The 22,911-nt window shown below is 35.4% G+C and overlaps 1 protein-coding gene across 1 annotated transcript in view; it reads left to right on the top strand.

The window, feature by feature from the left end:
• Window positions 1–17,206: 17,206 nt before the first annotated feature.
• Window positions 17,207–22,911, top strand: part of MEP-1 (zinc finger protein MEP-1) — a 58,328-nt gene continuing 52,623 nt past the window's right edge. Inside the window, exon 1 of the mRNA XM_088260841.1 lies at window positions 17,207–17,344. The gene's annotated coding sequence lies outside the window, so the exon portion shown is untranslated. The remainder of the gene's footprint in view (window positions 17,345–22,911) is intronic.

Below are 22,911 nucleotides of genomic sequence, written 5' to 3'. Positions count from 1 at the left end.
CAGTGGACCATTCACTCTGTTCCCAGCATTCATTCTCCTTTCTATATCTAAAATATTACACTAATATTCGAACCTTATGTGTCGAAGTATTATTTTATAGCCCTGGTTTCAATCACTTGTAGCTTTTCTCCCATAGTGTCGCTTAGAATTCAACGCGACCGACTGCAGGAATTATTTTCGCTTCATGTCTGCCAATATCATAAACATATGCATACATAAAATTTTATTAGTATAGTGATATGACGTCACAATTGTTATTGTAGATACACGTTGTCTCGGCGTGTGGCGTGCGAACTCGCGGAACACACTTAAATATAAACGTACGTGCATTCTATAAAACATTTGCATGAAACGAACCCTTGAAGGTCGATCGAAGGTAAGTGTGCCAAATAAATTCGGATGAATTATCGCTCTTTGTGTTCCTGAAAGGAATGTGAGGCTAAACTAGGGATAATTGGAAAGATTAAGATGAGTTTTTCAAGGGGATATTCGCTAACACGTAATTCATTCCACCGGAGAGGTCACATGTCTGTAAACGCCCGATTTTTTTAATGAACGTATGTTGGATATTTTTGTTTTTTTTTTTTACAATATTATATGTATAGAAAAAATACTTTTATGCTTTTTAAATATCTTACCTTTTACCGTATAATTATTTGGAAGATAAACATATTTTTTCAAAGCAAAAGCGTTTTTTTAAGAAAAAAATATTACGTAAAATGTTACCTGGATTTACAGAAAAATTAAGTTGCGACTTAACGAATACTGGGCCTTAATGTTATCAATTAACCCTAACTCAGACTTACACTGATTTTATATTTCGTCATACAACGATTTTTGTACCCATTCGTCTAAGGGATCGCACTTCAACGACGATAACTCTGTTATCATACTTATTTAGCCAATTTCATGTTTTACTTCTATACATAAGTGTTGGCACTAGCGATCCGTTGTGAACTAGTGTATGCAATTGGTCATTAGAGCACTAGGGGAAACCACCCTGACCGACAGGCCAACGCCCCAAAACCCAAAGTGCTAAGGAGAGATACCAAGCAACCCAAGATACTAAAGGGACCCTGTCAGGCATTTCCTAAACCCAAAGTTCAACCGGATGAGGGTAGGGTAAGGTGCCCTGCTGTTAGTATGATTGTTAGTATTCCCTTATCCCTTGAATAGGCCCTTAAGAGCACACGTCGCTCACTCCTTTCAAGAACGTCATAAATCAAAAAACTTGATTTTTCAGGAGAACGGTTTTAAAGTTTAAAAATATAATACAATGTATTAAAAATAAATATCAAGCCACTTTTTACTGTGCAACAGATCTTTTTAGGTTTAACTTGAAGGTTTTTCCCCATTTGAAAAATATTTACTACATTAAAAAAATAAATAAACAATACCTTTTCTTCAAAATGCAAAAACGTCTTTTTCTGCCCTGTAGCGGGAAATATTATGGTTAAAAATATGCCTCTTTTGCTGGGATATAGTACCTACATTTTCTGGACATTCCGAAAACACGCACAACTGAAAATTGACGATTTTTTATTTAAGACGTTCTTGAAAGGAGTGAGCGACATGTGAGATCAATTAAATTTAAGCCAATCAGGATACCTGATTATTGGTCTTATGCTGGCAATAGAAGCTGTGCAATATTATCTGCTGGAGCTTACAAAAAGGTTGGCCTTCCGGTTTAATAAAGATAAGCCTTTCGGGTCAATATTGGTTTACCCTTCGGGTGGCTGAAAGTAGACCCCTTTGAGATTTCGATTCTCGAGTTTAGGGATGCCCTCAGGCTAACTTGTCCATCATATTATCATGTTATATATTCTGCCGTCCCGAGCGTAGAAGCACCTACATTCGGATCGATAATTTCATACATACTTCTTTAACTAAAAAAATTATATACTTATGTAAACTAATGTACTTATATTAAATTTGACATGCTAAAATTTTTAGCAAAATACGATAAGTAATAAAATTGTACGATATTACTACACCATACCTCGAAATGTACAATGTGTTATATATAATGTACTAAATTCACTAGTAACTCGGCTGTCCAAACTTAAAACACAAACAAGGAACATTTTTTTTTGAAAAGTAGATTCTACTTCATCCGAAAATGCAAAAAAAATCTCCCTTACTGTGTTTTACGTCTGGCCAGCTGAACTGCTCGTCTTACGTCATTAGTTCAATTTTTTAAACGGCACTCAATCATTCAAATTTAGAAAAAAAACTTATATAGTCCTAGTACCAACCCAAATGTATGGAAGTGAAGTATGGAGTCGGCAAAAAAGCGGTGAAAGTAAATCCTGTGGACAGGTTGTAGGTATGGAAATGAAACATAGAAACTGTAGGAAGAGCTACCGCTATGTTGAACAATATCACATTGGATATTGATCTGTTCCATGTGTCCGAAGGAGTTTTCCGAAGCGAGATTCTTCTACACATTTAACAAGAGTCTTCTTGTGTAATTTTTAATTTGTTTTTTTAATGTATACGCCTTAAATATTTGTTTGTAATGTATATATTAATTATTGAATAAATTGAATTGAATTGAATTGAACATGGAGTTGGCAAAAGAAGGATGAAAGTAGACTGAATGCAGTCGAAATGCAATCTCTCAGATAAATGTGCGGTAAAAAGATTTATGATGGATTTTCGAATGGCGAAATGAGGAAATAATGCAGGGCCGAGGTGAGCATTTTCGGTAAAATTAAGAAAGGTGTATTGATATGGTTTGGGCATGTGAATCGAATGAGTGAAGAAAGGACAGGAAAACAAATTTATGAGGCGAATGTAGTTGGAATTTAAGCAGAAAAAGTCCGAGGAAAACTTGTCATGATTTAGTATTTCAAATACTCTGGCGTGGTCAGGTCAGGAGTCGGAATAATCGGAGTTTACGTATTAAGAGATGCACGAATGTGGGCAGAGGCGTGTGCACTCCATATAGGCAGAAAAGCAGTGCCTATCCTAACTTACCCGCGTGGCATATAAACACGCAACCAGTACCTACCCTACCTTACTAAGTAATACCTAGCTCACCTTACTACCTACCTCTTCTGCCCTACCCTAGCCTAGTTAGTCATGCCACTGAATGCGGGAGAGGCGAGGATTGTTTGCATATACAGATTTGTGGGGCGCTCTATTCTCTGCATACCCTGTGCGGAAGCGGCGTGATGGTTGATGCGTGAACTCACTTTTTTTTATTCTGTCGCTTCAATCTTGTTGCATTTGGGGTGATTTTTCACGAAAACAGCGCTATATAAAATTTACTTTATTATCATCATTATTATTGAATGTAACTGGAGTAAAGAGAAAAAAAACTAACCAATCATCACGCCGGTTCTCTGCAGGGGTAGGCAGAGAGAATTGTACACCACACCAATCTATCTTTGGAAAGAATCTTCGCCTTTTCCCCATTAATGGATCTCTCGATCACATCCGCCGATTATTCCGACTCCTGACCTTGCCGACCGCGAGTATTTGAAATACATAGGTACTTGATCGAGCCAATTTTTCCTCGGTCTTCGACTGCTTATTTTTCTACGTTCGCTTCGTAAACTTGTTTCAGTGTGCGAACTTTCAGACGAGGATGCGGCAAAACGATGTATTATGTTCAAATAGTGATTATTAAGAAAAAATGCAAGGCTGATAAAAGCATTATCGATAAAATTAAGAAAGGTGCGTTGAGATTATTTGGGCGTGAAGAAAGAATAGTAAAACATATTTTATGGTTGAATGTGGTTGGTAATAGCTTATGAAGCAGAGGTTTTATGTGTATTCTTTAATTCCTAATGTATGGAAGTGAAGCATGAAGTTGGCAAAATAATGATGTAAGTAGACTGAATGCAGTCGAAATGCTATCCCCTATATGAATGTGGGGCAAAACGATGTACGATTCATGTTCGACTGGTGAAATAATGTAAGAATGCAAAGCTGAGATACGCATTATCGATAAAATTAAGGTCTGTTGAGATGGTTTGGACATGTGGAACGAATGAGTGAGGAAAGAACGGTAAAACAAATTTATGAGGCGAATGTAATTGGAAAAAGGAGCAGAGGAAGACCGAGAAAAACTTGTCACGATCAAGTATGCCAAATACTTGAAAGTGGTCAGGTTAGGAGTCGAAACAATCGGCGGGTATGTATGAGGAGATGCATGAACGTGGAAGAGGCGAAGAATGTTTGCAAGGACAGAGTGGTGTGGCGTTCTATTCTCTCTGCCTATCCCAGCGGGGAAGCGGCGTAATGGTTAGTTAGTTAGTTAAGTCAGTAATCATGGTTCTGTAGCGCTCTCCATTGACCGTAGGTAATGTTAGGTAGTGACTTCATTATGGAATACCAGTCCGGGTTGGCGTTATGGTTAGTTAGTTCGTTTATAAAATAACCCCCTATAACGTTCCCTCGTATAACGTGGAACCTATGTCTACGTTATAGGGGGGTTAATTGTACCCTATTTGTTATATGAAAAAATAACTCGTGCAAAAATATTAAGAAATCTGCAGTGAATTAAATTAAATACTACGTATGTATAAAATGAAACAACATATTCTCATATTCAAGATATAAATTCTTTTCTTTATCAACATTCCAATTCTTTTTATTAATACATAAAAACTGAAAAAATACGTGTTTTCTTGAATATACATACTTTTACGTATAAATTGGTAGATGCCCCGTTTTGAGGACAAAAATAAATGTTAGGTATGTATAATATAAAATTAAAATAACCCATGCAAAAATACGGAGAAATCGACATTCGTGGAAATTAAATTCCATCTAGGTATGTATAATATTAAATATACTCCCATTGTTATGAAGAAAAACAACCCACGCGAAAATATGAAGAAATCCATCAGACGTGTAATTTAAATCCCATGTATGGTAAAGTCCGAATTTCGGATACCGTCTCGAAAAATTCCGAGACACGATCAAAAGCGTCAAAAATTCTGACACTGCGTCAGTAAACTCCGATATAATATGATTTAAAGCGTCTGGCCTGGCTTAAGTTCGAGAAATATGTGCACGAATGGAAAATGTAATAAATTTTACGATCGCTCTCAGTAAACAGGGTTTATGAATTTGCTGCATATTGCAGGTACACGTTTTATGTCGCCAGACGACAAGGCCCGTTGACATTTCCTCGGCGCGGAGATTTCCCGCCAATGCGGACCGCTCCACCTGGAGCGATGTGGCTCATTTTTTTTCATCGGGCACCATTGCCAACGGAGCCGCCGCACTTTGGCTATGTATGCGTAATACGTTATACATAGCGGTCCGTGAGCCCCCCCGTCTAAGCATAATGGAGCCGTCCAACGTTCGCGGCAACCTTACACCGGCGTCACCGCGCCTCCCGTCCGCCGTATGCTCATCAACATAGAGGCGGTCTTTTTTCTCTAGGCGCTTACGCCCTTTTGGACCGGCGTGATCGGCCACATGGTCTTCGGAGGCGCTTGGGACCTTTCGCTTCACGGACGCTCTTATCACTACTTACCTAATTCGCGTATCTCCATTCTTGTCTAAATATATAATGTGTGTTTGTAATTTATATTTATATATTTAATTTATATACAAGTCCGTAATAGATACTTAGGACCTTATAAAATGGGTATCTATCTATCTACGTTGCCAATTTTCTGCAATTTCATCACTCTTCGGTACACGATGAGCTTTCAAGTCAGTCCATGTTTCCATCAATATTTAAAAAAAAAAGAAATATTGTGTTTTTATTATTAAAAATACACTTCAATTTCATACCATTTAAGCGGACCATTATTAGAAATACGGTATCGAATTGCGGTAGAGTGGGTTCGAACCCAGAAACTCTGACTCAAGAGTCCGCGACACTAACCACGGGACCACAACCCGACACATTGTATTATATATTGAATGGTCTTTTTTATATCTGAAGTCGGAGTGGCTGAAGTCTAGTTACGGCTTATGGAACACCGCTTATTACGGCCCCACTTGGACTCCAACTTCATAAGCTTCATAGCCTATTCCCACTTGTGAGTGGATTTACTCTTTATGTATAAAGTTGCTATAAATTTATGTAATTTAATCGTGAAAATTGTAGGCAAAGACACTCACTATGTCGTTGAAGGCGTGATTCAATGATTCTTAATTAGCAATATTTATTTAGACATATAAAAAATGATGCAAAGAAAAAAGACTGTGTTATATCCTTGATTAAGTAAAATCGATAAATGGGTGTCAATCATGGGTAGAATGGTGAATGATGCACGTGTGTAAAGTCATCTCTCTCCAGCTTACGACAGGTCGTATGCAGTGGTGGGATTCAGCCGGTTCGCTAGAACCGGTGCCTTAGTACCTTTTTTGGAGAGGCGCAGCGTAAATAGTATAATATTTTTATAGATATGTGTAGCTTAATAGTAATGTATTTTGAAACTATATTAAATAATTTAAAAAAAAGTGTTGGTGGTTTGGGCATGTGAATCTAATGAGTGAAGAAGGTATAGCTAAGCAAATTTATGAGACGAATGTGGTTGTTAATGGAAGCAGAGGAAGACCGAGGAAAACTTGTAATGATCACGCATTTCAAATACTTTAAGTCGGAATGATCGGCGTATACGGGTTTGTATGATAAGATGTATGAATGTGGAAGAGGCGAAAATTGTGCGCAAGGACAGATTAGCGTGGTATTCTATTCTCTATATTCAGGAATGAGTGAGAAAAGAACGGTACAACAAATCTATGAGGCGAATATAATAGGAAATTGGAGCAGAATAAGATCGTGGAAAACGTGGCATGATCAAGTACATATTTCAAATACATACTTGAACGTCAGTTATGTCAGTTGTCGGAATAATCGGCGGGTATGTGTGAAGGGATGCATGAATGTGGAAGGGGAGAAGATTGTTTACAAAGAATTGACGTGGGGCTCTATTCTCTCTGCCTACCCCTGCGCGAAGCGGCGCGATGGTTAGTTTATTTATTTTTATTAATTTATTTTAACTTATGTACAATGATTAAAGAAAACACTTGTTTTATACCACTTGAGTTTTATTAAAGACTACATGTTTCACAAGTTAAACTTCCACCATTCAGGTATGTATAATAACTATTATACAGACCTGAATGATGGAAGTTTAACTTCTGAAACATGTAGTCTTTAATAAAACTCAAGTGGTATAAAACAAGTGTTTTCTTTAATCATTGTAACACGTCTTACCACAAAGTTAATGCCGCAACAATAAATAAAATAACTTCATGTACATAAAAAAGTACATTGGCTGGCTAATTGATACGAATATCTTTCAACCTACCAAAAACAGACTAGTGATATTGGTCAAAACGTTTGATACCTTATACCCGTATAGCTGTTTGCAATCAGAGGGTAGAAAGTGCTTATTAATGAAGCAACTGCTTTATTTACATTAAATATTTATGGAAATTACAAATTGATGATAATAATGAAGGCAAAGGAAGAAGGGAGTTTAGGGAAGGAGGTAGAGGGTGAGGTTTGATGGGCGGATTCTAATGATAGATAGTAATGTCTCAGACGTAGTTAATTTATAAATATATACGACACTTATGTACTAGGTATATATACTTTCTTGTCCACCACCGTAGTGTTGTGGTCAGCGCGTTTGGCTACAGTGCTGGAGGTCCCGGGTTCTAATCACAGGTGGATTCTAAATAAATATGGGTGATTTTTACTCTCATTTATATAAAATCAATGACTATACAACGGTCCGCATTGGCGGGAAATCTCCGCGCCGAGGAAATGTCAACGGGCCTTGTCGTCTGGCGACAGAAAACGTGTACCTGCAATATGCAGCAAATTCATAAACCCTGTTTACTGAGAGCGATCGTAAAATTTATTACATTTTCCATTCGTGCACATATTTCTCGAACTTAAGCCAGGCCAGACGCTTTAAATTTTATAATAACCCTAGACTGGCACAAGAAGCGCAGGGCTTATCACCTTGCCTTCATCAAATTAACAATCAAGATAATACTGTGTCGCTACGATACAGTTCCCTATGCACCATTGGGTGCGTCTACACAATCATGATACACGATTTACCCGCAACGAAGGTTTGGTTATCCCGAGAATTAAAAATAAATATGGGAGTAGAATACTTTAATATATCGTTCCAAGCGTTCTTTATTTGTTGCCGACGGAGGTAAGAAGTCCAAATAAAATATGGAACATAAAGGAATGGGTAAAGATCAAGAGTTAATTGAAAAATGAAAATTGTAAAATACATGTCCGCCTCCATAGTGTAATGGTCAGCACGCTCGGCTACCGTTCTGGAGGTTCCGGGTTCGATTACCAAGGGGGGTAAAATAAATATAAGTGATTTTTTCAATGTAATATTTATTAAATATTACCCTAGACTGCTACCTGAAGTGGAGGGCTGATCACCTTTCCTTCATGTGTAAAACGATCAAGATAACCTGCGTTTATATGACGCAGTGCCCTATGCTCCATTGGGGTGCGGATAAGGGTTTTATTATTTTGATTATTTTTGTGTGCATTAGGTTAAATTAGATAAAAACAATTTAAAAAAAAAATGTTAAGAGAACTCCATCGACAAGACACAAGGCGGATTGGTGGGTCTCTGCAAAAAAATGTTAATTATGTTTATAAATTTTTAAATGAATGTATACAGTATATGTATTTATATGTATGTACGAATATATTTTCATTCAAACCCATATCCACACCCCAATGGTGCATAGGGCACTGCATCATATACGGAGTGTTATCTTGATCATTAACACACGAAGGAAAGGTGATCAGCCATCCGGTTCAGGTACCAGTCCAGGGTAATATTAAATAAATATTAGAGTGAAAAAATCACTTAAATCTATTTGAACCCCCCTGGGAATCGAACTCGGGACCTCCAGAACGGTAGCCGAGCGTGCTGACCATTACACTACGGAGGCGGACGAATGTATAGTTAACAAATAAATCTTAAAAAAAAAAACACTTCATTTAGTTCTTATAACTAGTTATCGTCCGGGGGTAGGGTGGCAGTTGCGCGCTATACATATCGCTCACTCCTTTCAACTACGTCATAAATCAAAAATCGTCAATTTTCAGTTGTGAATGTTTTCGGAATGCCCAGAAAATGTACTATATCCCAGCAAAAGAGACACATTTTAACTTAATATTTACCCGCTACAGGGCAGAAAAAGACGTTTTTGCATTTTGAAGAAAAGGTATTGTTTATTTTTTTTTAATATACTTACTACATATTTTTCAAACGGAAAAAAAAACATTCAGGTTTTACCTAAAAAGATCTGTTGCACAGTAAAAAGTTCAATAAGTGGCTTGATATTTTTTTTATGTATTGTGTTATATTTTTAAACTTTAAAAACGTTCTCCTGAATAATCAAGTTTTTTGATTTATGACGTTCTTGAACGGAGTGAGCGATATATTGCGTGATCGGTGCAGGTCTACCCTGTGACGTAGCCATGCACATCCATGCACCTCCTGTTGCACGATCTGGGCCCCTGGTAACTCTATGGATCATTCACATGATGTGTTATTTTATGTATTAATTTTAAATCAAACACATATTTTTTGAGTCTACTGAGGTGTATTTTATTAACAAAAACACATAATTTTTTAATGTGTTTTTGTTAATAAAATACAACTTAATAGACTCAAAAAATCTTTGTTTGGTTTAAAATTAATACATAAATTGAAATGGAGTTCTACAAATTAAACGCCAAATCAATGAATTGAAAAAAATGATGTGTTATTATCGGCTAATAAATTAATTTCAAAAATCACAAGACTATCGGTAAAACTCTTATTGAAATCTGTACAGAATTAAGGGAGATGATATGAAGGTGCAAACCTTAGACATTTTAATCAAACGAAAAGCGGGCACCGCTATACGTCATCAAATTTTACGTCATCTGATGTGTTATGGGGCGCATTCCTTAATGTATCTGCTTTATAGAGCTGTAGTATTAGAAGTGTGGATTCGTTTCTGTGACGTCATTCGTTACCAACTTACGAAAACAACGTTTTTACGAAGGCGAATTTTGCAAAAGAAAGTGAAGAATGAAGATATTGATTAAATCGGCTGTTATAAACACAAAACGAGTCTTACACAATCCTTTATAGGTTGAGTAGGTATGTTGAATTGGGTATTTCTCCCGAGTGATAATACCTCCGTCGATAATTGCACTTTATCCTCTTATCACCGCTTGCACGCATGCACCTAGTGTTAGCCAGCACAGCGCAATGAGGGTACGTCAACAAAGGAATAAACCGATATCCGCAAATTAAATAGGTTTAACGAAGACAAACAAACGGCACTCGATTAAACGGAGAAAGCCATTGGCCTGGCCTTGTAACACTTGTATTCAATTTATTTATAATGATGAAAATTATTTTTTACTTATACACAATCAAACAGTTTATTTTATAATAAAGTATTTTTTTATGAATACATAGATTAGCGTTTTAATTGAAAGAATATACGATAGTGTTATCACTCCGCTTACGAAGTAGTAAAATTATTGTAATATTTATCGAAGAAAAATATAAATACATGTTTGTTTATTGAAATAATTATTCACAATTCATTTTGAGCGTGTACAAATAGTTTTTCACAAATCTTAAATTGAATGATTAAAGAAAACACTTGTTTTTTACCACTTGAGTTTTATTATATATAGACTACATGTTTCAGAAGTTAAACTTCATCATTCAGGTCTGTATAATAACTGAATGATGGAAGTTTAACTTCTGAAACATGTAGTCCATAATAAAACTCAAGTGGTAAAAAACAAGTGTTTTCTTTAATCATTGTAACATGTCTTACCACAAAGTTAATGCCGAAACAATAAATAAAAAATCTTAAATTGTATGCTTTTAAAAAAATAATCACGTTTTCATTCGTCTCCCAGTGTGTTAAACAATCCGGGGTTCCAATCTTGCATACAATTAAACAAAAGGGTCTCTGATAAATAAAATCTTTTTGAATCCAACAATATATGGCTGTTGTGAACTTAATCGTGTAGTGTCACGAGATTGGTGATATATGTATGAGTTTAGAAAAAAAAATAGTATGTGGTTGTCAATCATGGGTAAAATGGTGAAAGTTACGCGCATGTAAAGTGATCACTTAACCGTTAGGCGAATGTAGTTGGAAATAGGAGAAGAGGACAACTGAAGGAAATTTTGCATGATCAAGTAATTCAATTACTTGAATGCGTTCAGATCAGGAGTCGGAATAATCGGCGAGTATGTATGAGGAGATGCATGACTTTGGAAGAGGCGAAGAATATTTCCATACACAGGGTTGTATGGCGTTCTATTTTCTCTGCCTACTCCTGCGGGAAGCGGCGTGATGGTTAGTTAGTTAGTTTATTTGTAATTATGTAAACTTTTGTCGAAAAACTCTTCGCTTTGTTTTTGTGCCAAGTTAGTGCACGATCTATGGTATTGTTTAGATAATTACCCCATAGCCATACATTATAAATTAAAATATGGTGCTGCAACGTATACAGATAATCTTAGGGTGAAGGCTTGTTATTTTCGCCTTGTATAAAACTTTTGAGAGAATCTAAATATCACTACCAACTACAAAACGACATATGTGACATGTATTTAAAAAAAAAAGACACAATAAAAACTGGTTTAGATCAAATCATTGCTACTCTTTTTTTACATTATGTAAATACGCATTATAAAAATACTATGACGACTTACATTGCGCTTGAAATGTCTGGTTCACGTCCTTTCAAAATGCATAAATTAAATGAGATCCATGAATTATAATCAATAAGCCTTTTCCATAGAGCTTGACATAATCAATAAGTATATAAATATACACCGTCCGAGCTTATGCGGTACCCTATGTATCACACGATTGCAGACGTGGTCAGAATGAGAATAAAAATCTACAAAACAACAAGCAAGAAAAAAAAACGATGTTTGATTTATGTTTATATTTGATTATAGGTAAAGATTATATTTGATCATGTAAAGGAGAGAATGATTGATAATAATGATATAACCCAATCGCCGAAAGCTAAACTGGCAGTACACAACGGGGTCCTGGTTCCATTCATAATGTATGTAATAAAAACATATATTTGGCAAAAGAAGAATGAAAGTAGACTGAATGCAGTCTAAATACGATCTCCCAGAGGAACGTATGACAAAACGATGTTTAATAGATCTTCGAACGGTGATATGAGGAAAGAATGCAAGGCTGAGATAAATAAGCATTATTGATAAACTTAAGGAGGATGTGTTGTGATGGTTTGGGCGCGTCAATCGAATGAGTAAAGAATGAACAGTATAACAAATATATGAGGTGAATGTGGTTGGTAATAGAAGCAGGGGAAGACTGAGGAAGCTTGGCATGATCGAGTATTTCAAATACATACATACATGGGCAAGTACAGTAAAACCTCTATATAACGGACTAGTTGTGAGGAGTTGGTGTCCGTTGGAACCGAAAGTCCGTTTTATAAAAATGGGTTTTAAGAAAATGTGAATGCTGCATAAAAATATAAATAAACGATATAAAACAAAACAAAATTATATTTGTGATTATCATGGCCGCCAAAAATGGTTTACATGCGACGACACTTTAATTTAAGCATGTATAATATTAACAGGACGTTTTAATTTTTTTACATTTGACCGAAATTTTTGATCGTTATATCCGTTCGATATGATAATATATAAGTTCGTTAAATAGAGGTCCCTTTACTGTATTTACTGTATTTCAAACAGTCGTAATAATCGTCCTGTATGTATGAGGAGATGCATGAATGTGGAAGAGGCGAATATTGTCTGCAAATACATATTGGTGTGGTGTTCTGTTCTCTTTGCCTACCGTGCTTGGAAGCGTGTTAGTTAGTTTTTTTTCATAGCAACAAGCCATTTCTACTCGTAGTGACTGATTTCGTTATTTGTAACATTTTACTGTTTTTTTTTTTAATTTTGAAGCTATCACTATCTTTGTGCGTGTTGTTTTGTATATTATTTTCTTATCTAATTATGAAAAGAAATAAATAATCGCCCAATAAAAGATGGTTCGAGATTCGGGATCATGAACTGAATATATGTATATTATTTTTTGACATCTCATCAAAGATGAAGAAGAATATGGAAGTCTGGGCATTTACGGGGCTGACAACCGTCATAGGCTGGTTTAAGTGATCACTTTACACACGAGTAACATTCACCAATTCTACCCATTATTGACAACCACACTACTCAAATTCTTGGAAGTTCTATATATATATATATATATATGAACCAATTTCGAAACGTTGTTCTTGAATCACTAGAACTTCCCTAGAGAGACTTCCCTCTATTGGTGAGATGAAAATAAGCTATTTATATTTTATTTAGACTTCCATAATCTTCTTCATCTTTGATGAGATGTCAAAAATGATAAATAACTCCTATAATTGGAGATAATCCAGATATGTGAACAAGTATTTTAACACACTTAAAATGTTGTAACTAAATATATCGCTCACTCCTTTCAAGAACGTCATAAATCAAAAAACTTGTTGAAAAATATAATACAATGTTTTAAAATTAAATTACTAGCTAATACACAAATTGAACTTTTTACTGCGCAACAGATCTTTTTAGGTAAAAACCTGAAGGTTTTTTCTCCATTTGAAAAATATTAAGAATATTAAAAAAAAAATAATTAAACATGACCATTTCTTCGAAATGCAAAAACAACACTTTCTGCCCTGTAGCGGGTAAATATTAAGTTAAATTTATTATTAGATTAAAACCAATATTTTTAGCTTTTCCACTTTTTTATTTGACCAGCGACCGGGTTTCGTCGTTACCGACATCATCAGACTGGTCTGATGATGTCGATGATGTCCAGTCTGATGATGTCGGTAACGACGAAACCCGGTCGCTGGTCAAATAAAAAAGTGGAAAAGCTAAAAATATTGGTTTTAATCTAATAATAAATTAAAAATGCAATTCCATCACGAAGTGTCAGTGGATAATATAAATCTATTAATATAAATCTATTATTAAGTTAAAAATATGCCTCTTTTGCTAGGATATAGTACATTTTCTGGGCATTCCGAAATCACGCACAACTGAAAATTGACGATTTTTGATTTATGACGTTCTTGAAACGAGTGAGCGATATAAGAAATGTGTTTTCTCTTATTCTTTATTTTCTATTCAATCCGAACTATACTACGAACCGAACCATATAACGAACTACCGGAGAATCTAATATAACTCGAGCTTCTCCTCATTTGTTGTTGTGATAGGAATTTAACATAACTCGAACTTTTCTTTGTATCTTGTGATGATAATCTAATATCATATTTTAAAAGAATATTATATAATAACTCGAGCTCTCCTCATTTGATGTTGTGATGAGAATTTAATATTATAACCCGAGCTTCTACTCATTTCGTATTATGATGAGAATCTAATATAACTCGAGCTTCTCCTCATTTGATGTTGTAATGAGAATCTAATATAACTCGAATTTCTCCTCATTTACTGTTGTGATGAGAATTTAGTATAACCCGTACTTTCGCTCATTTGGTGTTATGGTGAGAATCTAATATATCTCGAGCTTCTCCTCATTTACTGTTGTGATGAGAATTTAATAAAACCCGAACTTCCGCTCATTTGGTGTTATGGTGAGAATCTAATATATCTCGAGCTTCTCCTCATTTACTGTTGTGATGAGAGTTTAATATAACCCGAGCTTTTGCTCATTTGGTGTTATGGTGAGAATCTAATATATCTCGAGTTTCTCCTCATTTGATTAGATTTTAATATAACCTGAGCTTTTGCTCATTTGGTGTTATGGTGAGAATCTAATACAGCTCGAGCTTCTGTTTGCTTCTGAGCTTGCTGTTGTGATGAGGAAATCACAGAAAACTCATCGGATATGTACATTTATTTTACCGTAAACACTTTACTTACGAATGGTATTTTTATGATTAGTAAATAAGATAAAATGACTTTCTTAAAACGAGGGTTATCTTGGATCAAATTTGATTTACACACACTTAGAAGCGAGTTTTATTTGTATTTTTTTTTCAGTTATTAGATAATATTTGTAACTTTGATTTTGTATATATAATGTATTTTAAAAAAAAAAAGTACTTTATAAGTATGCAGTATATGGTAAAAGATATATCTGTGAAAATACTTATGTTTCGATTCCACCTATCCGCTTCGAGCGAATACTCGGCATTTTGTGTCTTCTAGTTTATTCTTTCTTACCAAAAAATTACCATCAGCTATAATTTATTTAGAATTATCGCGGTTTTAATACATCCATCTATTTTTTGGAATTACCTAACGACCAAGTGGCTTTGAGGTAACTAACTAACTAATCATCATGGCGCTTCCTCGCAGGGGTAGGCAGATATAATAGAACGCCATACCACCCTGTCTTTGCAAACATTCTTCGCCTCTTTCACATTCATTCATCTCCTAGTACATACCCGCCGATGATTTCGACTATTTCAAGTATTTGACACACTTGATTGTGCCAAGTTTTTCTCGGTCTTCATCTGCTTCTTTTTCCAACTACATTACCTCATAAATTTGTTTTACCGTTCTTTCCTCACTCATACGTTCCACATGCCCAAACTATCTCAACACACCTTTCTTAATTTTGTCGATAATGCTTATCTCAGCCTTTCCTATTCTTTCCTTATTTCACCATTCGAACATTTTTTTACACCGTTTTGCCGCACATTCGTCTTATGCAACACACTGCTTATTATGTTCATACTGAGGCTCCGGCTTTATAAATTTTAAAACCTATTTTTAATTTTGAGTGGGTTTACTCTTTGTGGTTACAGTTACTACAATTTCACGTTATTCTTCAGTGAAAAAACACTCGCATATTGCCGATGAAAAACAACTCCTTTAATATGAGATAATCCAGATGTGTGAACAAGTATTTGGACATACTCGAAATGTTGTAATTAGTATAATTTACTTCAATATAATTTAAAATTGCGATTTTTAAAAACATTTTTAGTTTCGGCAAAGATAAATAAAACACCATTCCTATTCATCTCGAAACGTCATCCGAGTCGGTTAAAACAGTCTCCAGGTGCGAGATTTTACAACAAGTATTTGGACACACTCAAAATGTTGTATTTTTGTTTTGTTAATGGATCATTCTCATGATGTGTATATTATTGACTAATAAATTAAAATGAAAAATCACAAGATTATCGGTAAAATTCTTTTTGAAATCTGTAGAGAAGTAAAAGAGATGTGAAGGTTTGAACTTTAGATATTTTTATCAAACAAAAAACGGACACCGCTATACGTCATTAAATTTTACGTCATCGGGTGTGTATAGGGCGTATCCCTTTATGTATCTGCTTTATAGAGCTGTAATAGTAGTAGTGTGGATCGTTTCTGTGACGTCATTCGTTAGCAAATTAAGAAAACAACGTTTTTACGAATGTGAATTTTGCAAAAGAAAATGATGAATGAAAATATTGATTATACAGGCTGTTATAGACACAAAGCGAGTCTTAAGGTGGAGACTGACCGGAGCATTTCGTCGTAACGTAACACGTTACGATGCGAGCATTCAGGCAGTCAGTACAGCGAGCCGAGCGCTCCATCCATAGTTTCGGATGCTCGGTGATGCTCGCCGCGAGCGATGTTACGACCAAATGCTCCGCTCAGTCTCCACCTTTACACAATCCTTTATAGGTTGATTATGTTAAATAAGATATTCCTCCCGAGTGATAACACCCTGTTCTTGTGGTTGGTTGATTTTTTTTTCTTTTTCATTTTCAACAGAAATTTGGAAGGCGAATTCTGACGAGTCGGAAGACGACTATTTGGAAGCCATTTGCTGGAGGGTCGAGAGGGACAGGGAGAGGGATCGGCAGTTCTTCGAAGAACGCGAATGGATCCAGCGCGTACGGGATTTCTTAGCGCCCTTTGAGATCCAGGAGGTTTTCGAGAGAGTGAAGAGGGAGGAAGAAGCAAGGCAGGCGCGAGAGAGGGAGGCGGAGGAGAGGGAGGCGCAGGAAGGCGACGAGCAGGAAAGCAACGAGCAGGGGAGCGACGAGCAGGGGAGCGACGAGCAGGGGAGCGACGAGCAGGGGAGCGACGAGCAGGAGAGCGACGAGCAGGGGAGCGACGAGCAGGAGAGCGCAGAGCAGGAGAACGCCGAGCAGGAGAGCGCCGAGCAGGAGAGCGCCGAGCAGGAGAGCGCCGTGCAGGGGAGCGCCGTGCAGGAGAACGCCGAGCAGGAGAGACCAGAGACGGAGAGAAGAATCACTAGGATAGTACGCGTCCAGCAGCTCAGATTTCGCATCTCTTCTGAGGAGGCGGACCAGCTCTTCCGCACGGTAAGTCTTCTGTTGCTGATGTTGGCGAGCTACGACATCGGACCGAGTAAGAAATGACTTCATCTTATTTCGTAGCTTGTCGTCGTGTAGTTTGAACACAGTTAATTTTTTATTTTTTAAGATCGCATACCTGCAAATGTATTATACCTTATAGCCGTCAATGTCATTAATTTCGTTGTTGTCCTTGTCGCACTTACGGTAAAATCTGTTATTTTTCCGTTGCATACATACGCACTTATGTATGTATTTATGCTTCGTGAATTTTAACAGACCCCCTTCAATGTTTTAAAATATTCGTTTGATCTAAAACTCGAATCTTCAATTTTTGATACTATATTTTTGTTATATATATATATATATATATATATATATATATATATATATATATATATATATATATATATATATATATATATATATATATATATATATATATATATATATATATATATATATATATATATATGTGTGTGTATAAATATATATATATATATATATATATATATATATATATATATATATATATATATATACTTATATATATTTTTTTTTATATGTGTATACATTATTTTGAAAAATCGGGCGTGAACAGACATGTAACTTCTCCGGTGGAATAAATTTGTGTTTGAGAATATCCCCTTAATTGCCAACTTTAACAAAATTGTCACCTTGTACACATATGCGGCCAAAACTTGATTTGATATTGTAACGTTTATTTGTGTATTTTTTTTAAATATAAATAATTACATAATACTGTGCCGTCTTTATTCTGATAATGAGGGATCGACACGGTCAACGATTTAAAGCCAGAAAAATATTTTCTTCAACGCGATACGCTTTATGTTCAAATGACCAAATTTAAATTTCTTTAAATACAATGCTAATAAATACAATACAATGCAAATAAATGTAATGCTAAATATTTTTTTCCTAAAATCCTAACAGCGAAAGCTAAATTGCCAGTGCACAATGGAGTCCTGGTACTAACCCTAATGCATGTAAGCGAAGAATGGAGTTTGCAAAAGATACATTTAGACGGAATTTAGTCGAAATGCACTCTCTCAAATGAATGTGCGCCAAAATGATGTATGATAGATGTTCAAACGGTGAAATAAGGATATAATGCAATGTTGAGATAAGCACTATCGATAAAATTTTAAAAGGTGTGTTGAGATGGTTTCGGCAAGAAAGGTGTGTCGGGACGGTCTAGACATGTGGAACGATCGAGTGAGGAAAAATCAATATATTGGAAGGCTGTAAGGTTAGAATAATCGGTGGGTGTGTAAGAGGAGATTCATGAATGTGGAGAAGCGAAGTGTTTGCAAGGGCGGGGTGGTGTGGCTTTCTATTATCTTTATGTACGAACCCCTGCGGGGAGCGGCATGGTGGTTAGTTTTAATTGTTGGTGACTGAAATGGAAGCTTTCTTCTAGAAATGATGACGTTATAAGATTTGTTCGCGAAACAGCCTAAGTATACTCGTACAAAATTCATCTTTACTTTGTAACGAAAAAGTCCACGAAAAAATAATATTAGATCGACCCTCTTCATTCGATTCGTTTGATTTTCTAGGGGTCGATTAAAAATTCCCATCGTTTACGCGTTTTCACACCTTTATTTCACTAGATCTGATAAATCGTTGAAAAAATCATTTTTCACCCAAATTTTTCTTGTATTAATAGTTTGATAATTATACTTTTATTCAATTACTCTTGTTCGGTTCCCGACTTGTCGATTGTTCGGTAGTAAAACATAATTTTATTTTCTCAGTACGTCGATCTTTGACTGGCATCATACAAAATAACAAATATCGACCGACTATGGTCTCGGATGCGTTGAAAATTAGTCGCTAAGCCTCGGTCATCACCGAATCATACTCCTCGCATTAAAACATTGTAATGTGCGTAATACACACACACAAACCCACACATATTCTGACTTGTATTGGTACATACGTGTATGCAAATTGGTGGGGCCAGCAATTTTTTTATGCTGCCGTTTGACTACGAATTGCTAGCCACGTATTGCAGATAAATTAAACTTAGCTTTGGGACTTTTAGTTCTAACGACTTTGGCATTTTGAAACCGGCTCTCGGTCCATGTTATTGGGAAATGAATGTTACCGATTTAAAAAAAGGGGTATTTATTTTGTTTATTGAATAGTTATTCAGGTTGCAGAATTTACTTATTCTCTACTCTGTATCATATTCTACCCTTGAAATATATTAAAACAGTAAAGCCCCGATATAACGGACCTCATTTTAACAAACTTTGGATATAACGGACAAAAATCCGGACTAATGCATTTTTAACGCAATATCCTTCGAATATTAAGCTTAAATTAAGTGCCCTTTTTCAAATCAGGATTACCGAAAGCAAAGTGCGTTAATATCAAGCAACATTTTGAGTGTGTCCAAATACTTGTTCACAAATCTGTAATATACACCGCAGGACAAAAAAATTTACGAGTTTACTTGCTACCGCACGCCTTGACTTTACTGAACTCTTTTTTTAAGAAATCCTTTATCGATACCTCTTTTTTTTTTCAATAAATTAAAGACACTTTGTGTCACCTTTCTACAATATTTACATTTTAAAATGTCTCAACAATTTTGTTTTACCCGCGTTTGAGTGAACATAACACAACAATCATGGAAAGTGCAAAGCAAATGTCGATTGCGATAAAATCCAAAATAATCACATTGTCGCAACAAAACATATCTAATTGTAAAATATCTCGTCGTGTTGGGTATTTAGAAGGTGCATTGAGGTTTTTATTTAAAAAATTCCAAGAAACTGGATCCATAGAACGGAAAAAAGGAAGCGGATGGGGGCGCGCGACATCTGCCCGAGATGATCGCTTAATAAATAAAAATGTTATGCGCGATCGATTTTTAACGGCACTTAAAATACACGCAGAGGTGCAGTCTACCAGCTAATCAACATTTTTAGTAAAAACAGTGTCCAGGCGGCTGTTGGAGCATGGTTTCCAAGCACGAAGTCCCGCAAAGAAACCATTACTGACGAATAAAATGCAGAAGGCTAGACTGGATTGGGCGAAGGAGCACCAGAATTGGACCTTGGAGGATTGGCAAAATGTTATTTTCTCCGATGAATCAAAATTCAACCTTTTTGGTCCAGACGGCAGAAAGATAGTTCGACGAAAACTTGGGGAAAGATACCATCCGTCGTGCGTCACTCGAATCGTTAAACATTCACCCTACGTCATGATTTGGGGGTGCATGACAGCGTACGGTTTGGGACCTCTAAATTTTATACAGGGTACGATGAATGCCATCCAGTACAAAAAAGTGTTGAAAAACCATCTTATTCCAACAATCGAGGACATTACGCAGTATACCGCGGACCCGATTTTTCAGGACAATTTGGCGCCGTGCCATAGAGCCCGCACTGTGAGTACAAATATTTATTTTTTAATGCACTTTGTAGACTACTTGATAAATAATTTATTGTTTTTCTTACAGATCATTGAATACAAGGATAAAATTGGCTAAAAATCGTTGACGCGGCCCGGGAATAGTCCTGATTTGAACCCGATAGAAAATTTATGGCGATTATGAAAAAAAAAGTTGGGAAAAAAAAATAAAAAAACATTGAGGAATTAAAAAAAACTTGATTCAAGTTTAGGAAGAAGAAATAACATCAGAAATTTAAGATTCGCTTTACGCTTCGTTAAATAATAGAATTTTACATGTTGTAAAAAATAAAGGTGAATTCACTAAGTATTAAATATTTTTAAATGTTATAAATATGTTTAAATGTAAAATACCTTAATTTAAAATAAAGCGATTAGAACCTTCTTCTTAAATATGAATTAAAAAATTACATGCCTTTTATTACTCCATCACAAACACTCGACCATAAATGAACCGTTATGGGTCTCTAAGGTTCGGATAATCTGATACCTGGTATATAATGGCAATTTCTAAGTACAATTCATGAGTAAGATCTTTCATTTTAACCTTGAAGTAACGAGTAGTCATCACATATGCTAAACAATACAAAAAAACCAATTAAATATCAAGAATAATTCATTATGTGTCAATTTTAGTTTTTTTGAGAACTCGTAAATTTTTTTGTCCAGGGGTGTATCTAATTACATGAGTTATTTTTAAACCAATATTTACAAAACGAACTTCCGGCTTTAACGGACACTCATGCCCCCAATTGATCCGTTACATCGAGGCTTTACTATAATACGCAAGATACATTGTATTAAAGATTTTTTGAAACTTGTTTTTAGTACATATATATCACTCGTAATATCTTTCCATGGTTTCCAAAGTAATTAAATTATTTGATTTCCTTCAATCTCCAAGTGAATAGCAGATTTCTAAGAATTTTCAACAATGTAAATCCAATAACACTACAGTTTCACAGATTTGCTTCTCGTTTATTGTTCATAAATTTAAATTATCACATGCAATTAGTGTTCTAAATTCCCAGTTCCCAAATTGAAACACTTCCAATAATTTAAGCAAAAGCCTACCCATAATAAATTATTTTTATAAATTTAAAAATCGCAAATGATTTTAAACTACGTATTTCTGGCAAATTTCAAGAATTCTAAGAATTAATCCTTTCCATTACCCATTATACATTATTACAAATGAAATTTATTATTAGATTAAAACCAATATTTTTAGCTTTTCCACTTTTTTATTTGACCAGCGACCGGGTTTCGTCGTTACCGACATCATCAGACTGGTGAGAGGCTATACAAATTGTTACGTTATATATAAAAGAAGGCAGGAGTTGATAACCATGATTTGATATAATTTTATGAGAAATTAATTTAATTTGAGTGAATTTCACTCAAATTAAATTAATTTCTCATAAAATTATATCAAATCATGGTTATCAACTCCTGCCTTCTTTTATATATAACGTAACAATTTGTATAGCCTCTCACCAGTCTGATGATGTCGGTAACGACGAAACCCGGTCGCTGGTCAAATAAAAAAGTGGAAAAGCTAAAAATATTGGTTTTAATCTAATAATAAATTAAAAATGCAATTCCATCACGAAGTGTCAGTGGATAATATAAATCTATTATTACAAATGGTTTCAAAATCCCAAATGATTTGCAATATTTCAAAGAAATTCTAAATATTTAAACTAAGTATTTTTCTGTTTTTTTTTCTGAAGAAAGGCTGAAATCAGGTATTTGAAATGCATACTACGAAATATGTGATGTGAATTTTTTTAAACGTTTTTAAAAATAAAAAAAATGTTCATTCATGTTCATGTCGGTTTTTGTTTAAACAAAAACCGCTATTGGGACATTTTTGTTACGCGATTTTATTTTTATTTGTTTGAATAAAAGTAGGAGTGTAATAATAAAATAATAACCATATCCGCTCCCTAGGTGGAGCATATGGAGTCCACAAACTGTCTCCAGGCTTTTCTGTCGGCTGCCAGCTCCCTTGCATCCTCCCAAGTCAGATCCGCGTCGCGAAGTTCTGACGAGAACTGCCGACGAATTGTCAGCAATGGTCGTCCTGGGCGGCGCGAACCTGATGCCTTGTAAAAGAAAACAGGAGTGTA

This window comes from Brachycentrus maculatus, unplaced genomic scaffold (genome assembly GCF_059751285.1).
Source record: "Brachycentrus maculatus isolate JH-2025_06_01 unplaced genomic scaffold, ASM5975128v1 h1tg000144l, whole genome shotgun sequence".
NCBI lineage: Eukaryota > Metazoa > Arthropoda > Insecta > Trichoptera > Brachycentridae > Brachycentrus > Brachycentrus maculatus.
The sequence above is the reverse complement of the archived record's forward strand: the minus strand, read 5'-3'. Positions and strand labels throughout refer to the sequence as shown.